This window comes from Triturus cristatus, chromosome 12 (assembly GCF_964204655.1).
Source record: "Triturus cristatus chromosome 12, aTriCri1.1, whole genome shotgun sequence".
In the NCBI taxonomy this organism is placed as follows: domain Eukaryota; kingdom Metazoa; phylum Chordata; class Amphibia; order Caudata; family Salamandridae; genus Triturus; species Triturus cristatus.
Window position 1 is genome coordinate 663,778,151 of NC_140595.1, and position 10,373 is coordinate 663,788,523.

The following is a 10,373-nucleotide window of genomic DNA, read 5'->3' on the forward strand; positions in this document are numbered from 1 at the left end:
CGAGTGTTTAAGGCGATGGACTGCTAATCCATTGTGCTCTGCACGCGTGGGTTCGAATCCCACCTTCGTCGGAAAGCCATCAGAGTCTCTTTTGATGGCCAGCATTTCTTGTAGTATAATTACACTCTCTTTCAAGACAGAGCCAGGATCCGCTAGATGGGATCATCTGACTGTTCCATTTTAACAAATATGTCAAATAAAGTGAAGTATTTTGTGCGTAATAGAAATTAGATCTTTCATGGAGTTTCCAGAGGATTGCCTTTCACTCACTCCTGGCTTATTAACCAGTTTGGATAAATAGATTGATAAGAAAGCAGCTCTTACTCCTAAAGTTTAGGCCGTCTCAAATGAATGACTGTTAACATATGTCTGCCCCACAGAGACAGATCACTTCTAATAAGTGGGTTCTCTATATGTCACTGATTGCAGACATACTAACTAGAGCTATCGGTATGGTCTTGAATGTGAAAACTCTTATTTTCTCATATGAAAATGTCGTTTTTCATACTTCCAAGAAAAGTGCCTTAAGCATGGTCTTCAATGTGTGCGCGCACGTGGACATTCATATGCAACTACGTTTCCATACAGAGTCTCAAAATCATAGATATATTCATACCTCAGTAAGAATACATGTTGCAATTTACATCCTGCGTGCAGACTGGCCTTGTAGCTCAGTTGCAGAGCACTGGTCTTGTAAACCAGGGGTCATGAGTTCAAGCCTCATCAGGGCCTTTTTACATGAGTCTTTCTGTATGTTGTTTTCAAGTCATTCTTCCCTGGAGTCACACCTTGCTTTAGGATTGCTTATTGCCAAGCTTCCCTTTCCTGCTTTCATATTATCAAGAAAATATCAAGAAGATCATTGAATTATAAATTATTGCCTCACCCCTTCCGATCGCCTGACGAACGCCTGACAAACGCCATTCTCACCCTGCCGGGCAAAGCCAAATAAGCCATGCATATTTACAGTTCCTTTGAAAGGCAGAACGAGGACTAGGACCTCTGTTCCGACTGAATCTGCATCCACAGAAAGGATGTTATAAGGCCCTACAAATTTCACCAAGGAGATGTGAAATTCTTCCCCCATAAAATACTTTTTTTCCCAGATACCCCGGCTCTTAGGCAAATGAGGTTACTCCTCAAAACCCCACCCCCACTAAATATCCTTCTCTCCTGCTGTCCATTCAAATGATACAAGGTATCTTGTACATAGAGAGAAAGGGAGAATAGGCAGACTTGCTTCAAAGATTTGGTGACCTTGGATGGGTGGGTTGAATGAAGAAGTGAACCTGGTTTCTGGGAAAGGAGTATCGAGATGAAGATGAGGAAAAGTGAACATGGACCACATTCATAGGTTAGAGAAATACATTTAATAGGTTGAATGGTTTTGAAAAGTGAACTTCGAGCAGTAATTGTTGTTTTTTAAATTGCAAAGAAATTAAAAATAAATGTGGGATTGGAGGCACACTCTGAGCAGAAAAGCACCATAAGCTGCTATGGTGCAACTCAAGATGGTGAATAGAACCTTTAATATGATGATGCTCTTCTTTTGCTAGTTTTTTCGATTCAGCTTTTATTGTAAGTAGCTGATACAGCATTTTTTGCAGCTCTTCAGTTTATGGTTATCATGTGAGAACACTGTTTTCATCATATTTATTATTCTACAAATGTATTTTTAAATGCACTGATGTGGTGTTTGCATGAAATGCAAGTTGGCACATCATGGAATGTTTAAACTGAGCATCGCGTAGGATATGTGATATTTGGCACCCAGAGGAGTAGGACACGTAGATCCTATAAGAAGTAAAGACTCTCTAGCAAGGGCCGTCCATACTCTGAGTTTAAACTTTACTTTTTGTGAAATGGTTTATGAAAAACAACACAGCTGCTCCAGGTGAGGCTCGAACTCACAACCTCGGCATGGCTCAGTGCAAGTACTGCTGTATAAGTACCGCGCGCTAACCGATTGCGCCACTGGAACTCTCTCTTTTCACATCTCCCCAGGTGAGCCATCTACAGCTGACCAAGTAGATGACAGACACTGCTCCATCATTCACTGTGCAAGATCGACTCACATGCTAGCATGTTATCATGACTATTAAAAATACAGTCCAAACGGAATAGATTCTATAATTGTCCTATAACATATGCTCTGTCTATTCAAAACCCCATAGAATTATATCTTGACAGTTCTGACAAAGTCTAGGGGAATCTTATGAATATTTGTAATTAGCACATAGTAAGAATTTCCCAAAAATGAAATGTAGGTCCCTAATTGGGGGAAGACGTGGAATGTGAGATCTTGCCTCAGCTGTTTTTTTTTCTTTTTTAGGTACAGTATATTGACACTTCAGTACCTTTTGTGAAGCAAGGTTTCAGATGGGGCTGTAGGGCAGACGAGGTGGCCGAGTGTTTAAGGCGATGGACTGCTAATCCATTGTGCTCTGCACGCGTGGGTTCGAATCCCACCTTCGTCGGAAAGCCATCAGAGTCTCTTTTGATGGCCAGCATTTCTTGTAGTATAATTACACTCTCTTTCAAGACAGAGCCAGGATCCGCTAGATGGGATCATCTGACTGTTCCATTTTAACAAATATGTCAAATAAAGTGAAGTATTTTGTGCGTAATAGAAATTAGATCTTTCATGGAGTTTCCAGAGGATTGCCTTTCACTCACTCCTGGCTTATTAACCAGTTTGGATAAATAGATTGATAAGAAAGCAGCTCTTACTCCTAAAGTTTAGGCCGTCTCAAATGAATGACTGTTAACATATGTCTGCCCCACAGAGACAGATCACTTCTAATAAGTGGGTTCTCTATATGTCACTGATTGCAGACATACTAACTAGAGCTATCGGTATGGTCTTGAATGTGAAAACTCTTATTTTCTCATATGAAAATGTCGTTTTTCATACTTCCAAGAAAAGTGCCTTAAGCATGGTCTTCAATGTGTGCGCGCACGTGGACATTCATATGCAACTACGTTTCCATACAGAGTCTCAAAATCATAGATATATTCATACCTCAGTAAGAATACATGTTGCAATTTACATCCTTCGTGCAGACTGGCCTTGTAGCTCAGTTGCAGAGCACTGGTCTTGTAAACCAGGGGTCACGAGTTCAAGCCTCATCAGGGCCTTTTTACATGAGTCTTTCTGTATGTTGTTTTCAAGTCATTCTTCCCTGGAGTCACACCTTGCTTTAGGATTGCTTATTGCCAAGCTTCCCTTTCCTGCTTTCATATTATCAAGAAAATATCAAGAAGATCATTGAATTATAAATTATTGCCTCACCCCTTCCGATCGCCTGACGAACGCCTGACAAACGCCATTCTCACCCTGCCGGGCAAAGCCAAATAAGCCATGCATATTTACAGTTCCTTTGAAAGGCAGAACGAGGACTAGGACCTCTGTTCCGACTGAATCTGCATCCACAGAAAGGATGTTATAAGGCCCTACAAATTTCACCAAGGAGATGTGAAATTCTTCCCCCATAAAATACTTTTTTTCCCAGATACCCCGGCTCTTAGGCAAATGAGGTTACTCCTCAAAACCCCACCCCCACTAAATATCCTTCTCTCCTGCTGTCCATTCAAATGATACAAGGTATCTTGTACATAGAGAGAAAGGGAGAATAGGCAGACTTGCTTCAAAGATTTGGTGACCTTGGATGGGTGGGTTGAATGAAGAAGTGAACCTGGTTTCTGGGAAAGGAGTATCGAGATGAAGATGAGGAAAAGTGAACATGGACCACATTCATAGGTTAGAGAAATACATTTAATAGGTTGAATGGTTTTGAAAAGTGAACTTCGAGCAGTAATTGTTGTTTTTTAAATTGCAAAGAAATTAAAAATGAATGTGGGATTGGAGGCACACTCTGAGCAGAAAAGCACCATAAGCTGCTATGGTGCAACTCAAGATGGTGAATAGAACCTTTAATATGATGATGCTCTTCTTTTGCTAGTTTTTTCGATTCAGCTTTTATTGTAAGTAGCTGATACAGCATTTTTTGCAGCTCTTCAGTTTATGGTTATCATGTGAGAACACTGTTTTCATCATATTTATTATTCTACAAATGTATTTTTAAATGCACTGATGTGGTGTTTGCATGAAATGCAAGTTGGCACATCATGGAATGTTTAAACTGAGCATCGCGTAGGATATGTGATATTTGGCACCCAGAGGAGTAGGACACGTAGATCCTATAAGAAGTAAAGACTCTCTAGCAAGGGCCGTCCATACTCTGAGTTTAAACTTTACTTTTTGTGAAATGGTTTATGAAAAACAACACAGCTGCTCCAGGTGAGGCTCGAACTCACAACCTCGGCATGGCTCAGTGCAAGTACTGCTGTATAAGTACCGCGCGCTAACCGATTGCGCCACTGGAACTCTCTCTTTTCACATCTCCCCAGGTGAGCCATCTACAGCTGACCAAGTAGATGACAGACACTGCTCCATCATTCACTGTGCAAGATCGACTCACATGCTAGCATGTTATCATGACTATTAAAAATACAGTCCAAACGGAATAGATTCTATAATTGTCCTATAACATATGCTCTGTCTATTCAAAACCCCATAGAATTATATCTTGACAGTTCTGACAAAGTCTAGGGGAATCTTATGAATATTTGTAATTAGCACATAGTAAGAATTTCCCAAAAATGAAATGTAGGTCCCTAATTGGGGGAAGACGTGGAATGTGAGATCTTGCCTCAGCTGTTTTTTTTTCTTTTTTAGGTACAGTATATTGACACTTCAGTACCTTTTGTGAAGCAAGGTTTCAGATGGGGCTGTAGGGCAGACGAGGTGGCCGAGTGTTTAAGGCGATGGACTGCTAATCCATTGTGCTCTGCACGCGTGGGTTCGAATCCCACCTTCGTCGGAAAGCCATCAGAGTCTCTTTTGATGGCCAGCATTTCTTGTAGTATAATTACACTCTCTTTCAAGACAGAGCCAGGATCCGCTAGATGGGATCATCTGACTGTTCCATTTTAACAAATATGTCAAATAAAGTGAAGTATTTTGTGCGTAATAGAAATTAGATCTTTCATGGAGTTTCCAGAGGATTGCCTTTCACTCACTCCTGGCTTATTAACCAGTTTGGATAAATAGATTGATAAGAAAGCAGCTCTTACTCCTAAAGTTTAGGCCGTCTCAAATGAATGACTGTTAACATATGTCTGCCCCACAGAGACAGATCACTTCTAATAAGTGGGTTCTCTATATGTCACTGATTGCAGACATACTAACTAGAGCTATCGGTATGGTCTTGAATGTGAAAACTCTTATTTTCTCATATGAAAATGTCGTTTTTCATACTTCCAAGAAAAGTGCCTTAAGCATGGTCTTCAATGTGTGCGCGCACGTGGACATTCATATGCAACTACGTTTCCATACAGAGTCTCAAAATCATAGATATATTCATACCTCAGTAAGAATACATGTTGCAATTTACATCCTGCGTGCAGACTGGCCTTGTAGCTCAGTTGCAGAGCACTGGTCTTGTAAACCAGGGGTCATGAGTTCAAGCCTCATCAGGGCCTTTTTACATGAGTCTTTCTGTATGTTGTTTTCAAGTCATTCTTCCCTGGAGTCACACCTTGCTTTAGGATTGCTTATTGCCAAGCTTCCCTTTCCTGCTTTCATATTATCAAGAAAATATCAAGAAGATCATTGAATTATAAATTATTGCCTCACCCCTTCCGATCGCCTGACGAACGCCTGACAAACGCCATTCTCACCCTGCCGGGCAAAGCCAAATAAGCCATGCATATTTACAGTTCCTTTGAAAGGCAGAACGAGGACTAGGACCTCTGTTCCGACTGAATCTGCATCCACAGAAAGGATGTTATAAGGCCCTACAAATTTCACCAAGGAGATGTGAAATTCTTCCCCCATAAAATACTTTTTTTCCCAGATACCCCGGCTCTTAGGCAAATGAGGTTACTCCTCAAAACCCCACCCCCACTAAATATCCTTCTCTCCTGCTGTCCATTCAAATGATACAAGGTATCTTGTACATAGAGAGAAAGGGAGAATAGGCAGACTTGCTTCAAAGATTTGGTGACCTTGGATGGGTGGGTTGAATGAAGAAGTGAACCTGGTTTCTGGGAAAGGAGTATCGAGATGAAGATGAGGAAAAGTGAACATGGACCACATTCATAGGTTAGAGAAATACATTTAATATGTTGAATGGTTTTGAAAAGTGAACTTCGAGCAGTAATTGTTGTTTTTTAAATTGCAAAGAAATTAAAAATGAATGTGGGATTGGAGGCACACTCTGAGCAGAAAAGCACCATAAGCTGCTATGGTGCAACTCAAGATGGTGAATAGAACCTTTAATATGATGATGCTCTTCTTTTGCTAGTTTTTTCGAGTCACCTTTTATTGTAAGTAGCTGATACAGCATTTTTTGCAGCTCTTCAGTTTATGGTTATCATGTGAGAACACTGTTTTCATCATATTTATTATTCTACAAATGTATTTTTAAATGCACTGATGTGGTGTTTGCATGAAATGCAAGTTGGCACATCATGGAATGTTTAAACTGAGCATCGCGTAGGATATGTGATATTTGGCACCCAGAGGAGTAGGACACGTAGATCCTATAAGAAGTAAAGACTCTCTAGCAAGGGCCGTCCATACTCTGAGTTTAAACTTTACTTTTTGTGAAATGGTTTATGAAAAACAACACAGCTGCTCCAGGTGAGGCTCGAACTCACAACCTCGGCATGGCTCAGTGCAAGTACTGCTGTATAAGTACCGCGCGCTAACCGATTGCGCCACTGGAACTCTCTCTTTTCACATCTCCCCAGGTGAGCCATCTACAGCTGACCAAGTAGATGACAGACACTGCTCCATCATTCACTGTGCAAGATCGACTCACATGCTAGCATGTTATCATGACTATTAAAAATACAGTCCAAACGGAATAGATTCTATAATTGTCCTATAACATATGCTCTGTCTATTCAAAACCCCATAGAATTATATCTTGACAGTTCTGACAAAGTCTAGGGGAATCTTATGAATATTTGTAATTAGCACATAGTAAGAATTTCCCAAAAATGAAATGTAGGTCCCTAATTGGGGGAAGACGTGGAATGTGAGATCTTGCCTCAGCTGTTTTTTTTTCTTTTTTAGGTACAGTATATTGACACTTCAGTACCTTTTGTGAAGCAAGGTTTCAGATGGGGCTGTAGGGCAGACGAGGTGGCCGAGTGTTTAAGGCGATGGACTGCTAATCCATTGTGCTCTGCACGCGTGGGTTCGAATCCCACCTTCGTCGGAAAGCCATCAGAGTCTCTTTTGATGGCCAGCATTTCTTGTAGTATAATTACACTCTCTTTCAAGACAGAGCCAGGATCCGCTAGATGGGATCATCTGACTGTTCCATTTTAACAAATATGTCAAATAAAGTGAAGTATTTTGTGCGTAATAGAAATTAGATCTTTCATGGAGTTTCCAGAGGATTGCCTTTCACTCACTCCTGGCTTATTAACCAGTTTGGATAAATAGATTGATAAGAAAGCAGCTCTTACTCCTAAAGTTTAGGCCGTCTCAAATGAATGACTGTTAACATATGTCTGCCCCACAGAGACAGATCACTTCTAATAAGTGGGTTCTCTATATGTCACTGATTGCAGACATACTAACTAGAGCTATCGGTATGGTCTTGAATGTGAAAACTCTTATTTTCTCATATGAAAATGTCGTTTTTCATACTTCCAAGAAAAGTGCCTTAAGCATGGTCTTCAATGTGTGCGCGCACGTGGACATTCATATGCAACTACGTTTCCATACAGAGTCTCAAAATCATAGATATATTCATACCTCAGTAAGAATACATGTTGCAATTTACATCCTTCGTGCAGACTGGCCTTGTAGCTCAGTTGCAGAGCACTGGTCTTGTAAACCAGGGGTCACGAGTTCAAGCCTCATCAGGGCCTTTTTACATGAGTCTTTCTGTATGTTGTTTTCAAGTCATTCTTCCCTGGAGTCACACCTTGCTTTAGGATTGCTTATTGCCAAGCTTCCCTTTCCTGCTTTCATATTATCAAGAAAATATCAAGAAGATCATTGAATTATAAATTATTGCCTCACCCCTTCCGATCGCCTGACGAACGCCTGACAAACGCCATTCTCACCCTGCCGGGCAAAGCCAAATAAGCCATGCATATTTACAGTTCCTTTGAAAGGCAGAACGAGGACTAGGACCTCTGTTCCGACTGAATCTGCATCCACAGAAAGGATGTTATAAGGCCCTACAAATTTCACCAAGGAGATGTGAAATTCTTCCCCCATAAAATACTTTTTTTCCCAGATACCCCGGCTCTTAGGCAAATGAGGTTACTCCTCAAAACCCCACCCCCACTAAATATCCTTCTCTCCTGCTGTCCATTCAAATGATACAAGGTATCTTGTACATAGAGAGAAAGGGAGAATAGGCAGACTTGCTTCAAAGATTTGGTGACCTTGGATGGGTGGGTTGAATGAAGAAGTGAACCTGGTTTCTGGGAAAGGAGTATCGAGATGAAGATGAGGAAAAGTGAACATGGACCACATTCATAGGTTAGAGAAATACATTTAATAGGTTGAATGGTTTTGAAAAGTGAACTTCGAGCAGTAATTGTTGTTTTTTAAATTGCAAAGAAATTAAAAATGAATGTGGGATTGGAGGCACACTCTGAGCAGAAAAGCACCATAAGCTGCTATGGTGCAACTCAAGATGGTGAATAGAACCTTTAATATGATGATGCTCTTCTTTTGCTAGTTTTTTCGATTCAGCTTTTATTGTAAGTAGCTGATACAGCATTTTTTGCAGCTCTTCAGTTTATGGTTATCATGTGAGAACACTGTTTTCATCATATTTATTATTCTACAAATGTATTTTTAAATGCACTGATGTGGTGTTTGCATGAAATGCAAGTTGGCACATCATGGAATGTTTAAACTGAGCATCGCGTAGGATATGTGATATTTGGCACCCAGAGGAGTAGGACACGTAGATCCTATAAGAAGTAAAGACTCTCTAGCAAGGGCCGTCCATACTCTGAGTTTAAACTTTACTTTTTGTGAAATGGTTTATGAAAAACAACACAGCTGCTCCAGGTGAGGCTCGAACTCACAACCTCGGCATGGCTCAGTGCAAGTACTGCTGTATAAGTACCGCGCGCTAACCGATTGCGCCACTGGAACTCTCTCTTTTCACATCTCCCCAGGTGAGCCATCTACAGCTGACCAAGTAGATGACAGACACTGCTCCATCATTCACTGTGCAAGATCGACTCACATGCTAGCATGTTATCATGACTATTAAAAATACAGTCCAAACGGAATAGATTCTATAATTGTCCTATAACATATGCTCTGTCTATTCAAAACCCCATAGAATTATATCTTGACAGTTCTGACAAAGTCTAGGGGAATCTTATGAATATTTGTAATTAGCACATAGTAAGAATTTCCCAAAAATGAAATGTAGGTCCCTAATTGGGGGAAGACGTGGAATGTGAGATCTTGCCTCAGCTGTTTTTTTTTCTTTTTTAGGTACAGTATATTGACACTTCAGTACCTTTTGTGAAGCAAGGTTTCAGATGGGGCTGTAGGGCAGACGAGGTGGCCGAGTGTTTAAGGCGATGGACTGCTAATCCATTGTGCTCTGCACGCGTGGGTTCGAATCCCACCTTCGTCGGAAAGCCATCAGAGTCTCTTTTGATGGCCAGCATTTCTTGTAGTATAATTACACTCTCTTTCAAGACAGAGCCAGGATCCGCTAGATGGGATCATCTGACTGTTCCATTTTAACAAATATGTCAAATAAAGTGAAGTATTTTGTGCGTAATAGAAATTAGATCTTTCATGGAGTTTCCAGAGGATTGCCTTTCACTCACTCCTGGCTTATTAACCAGTTTGGATAAATAGATTGATAAGAAAGCAGCTCTTACTCCTAAAGTTTAGGCCGTCTCAAATGAATGACTGTTAACATATGTCTGCCCCACAGAGACAGATCACTTCTAATAAGTGGGTTCTCTATATGTCACTGATTGCAGACATACTAACTAGAGCTATCGGTATGGTCTTGAATGTGAAAACTCTTATTTTCTCATATGAAAATGTCGTTTTTCATACTTCCAAGAAAAGTGCCTTAAGCATGGTCTTCAATGTGTGCGCGCACGTGGACATTCATATGCAACTACGTTTCCATACAGAGTCTCAAAATCATAGATATATTCATACCTCAGTAAGAATACATGTTGCAATTTACATCCTGCGTGCAGACTGGCCTTGTAGCTCAGTTGCAGAGCACTGGTCTTGTAAACCAGGGGTCATGAGTTCAAGCCTCATCAGGGCCTTTTTACATGAGTCTTTC

At 40.7% G+C, this 10,373-nt stretch overlaps 4 non-coding genes across 4 annotated transcripts; all 4 read right to left on the reverse strand.

The window, feature by feature from the left end:
- Nucleotides 1–1,886: 1,886 nt before the first annotated feature.
- Nucleotides 1,887–1,981, reverse strand: TRNAI-UAU (transfer RNA isoleucine (anticodon UAU)). The gene is made up of 2 exons: nucleotides 1,944–1,981; nucleotides 1,887–1,922 (listed from the first exon to the last, which is right to left on the reverse strand). It is a non-coding gene; the product is annotated as a tRNA-Ile (tRNA).
- A 2,311-nt stretch (nucleotides 1,982–4,292) lies between these two features.
- TRNAI-UAU (transfer RNA isoleucine (anticodon UAU)) lies at nucleotides 4,293–4,387 on the reverse strand. Its single transcript has 2 exons — nucleotides 4,350–4,387; nucleotides 4,293–4,328 (listed from the first exon to the last, which is right to left on the reverse strand). It is a non-coding gene; the product is annotated as a tRNA-Ile (tRNA).
- Nucleotides 4,388–6,698: 2,311 nt separating this feature from the next.
- On the reverse strand, nucleotides 6,699–6,793 carry TRNAI-UAU (transfer RNA isoleucine (anticodon UAU)). The gene is made up of 2 exons: nucleotides 6,756–6,793; nucleotides 6,699–6,734 (listed from the first exon to the last, which is right to left on the reverse strand). It is a non-coding gene; the product is annotated as a tRNA-Ile (tRNA).
- A 2,311-nt stretch (nucleotides 6,794–9,104) lies between these two features.
- Nucleotides 9,105–9,199, reverse strand: TRNAI-UAU (transfer RNA isoleucine (anticodon UAU)). Its single transcript has 2 exons — nucleotides 9,162–9,199; nucleotides 9,105–9,140 (listed from the first exon to the last, which is right to left on the reverse strand). It is a non-coding gene; the product is annotated as a tRNA-Ile (tRNA).
- Between the last annotated feature and the right edge of the window lie 1,174 nt (nucleotides 9,200–10,373).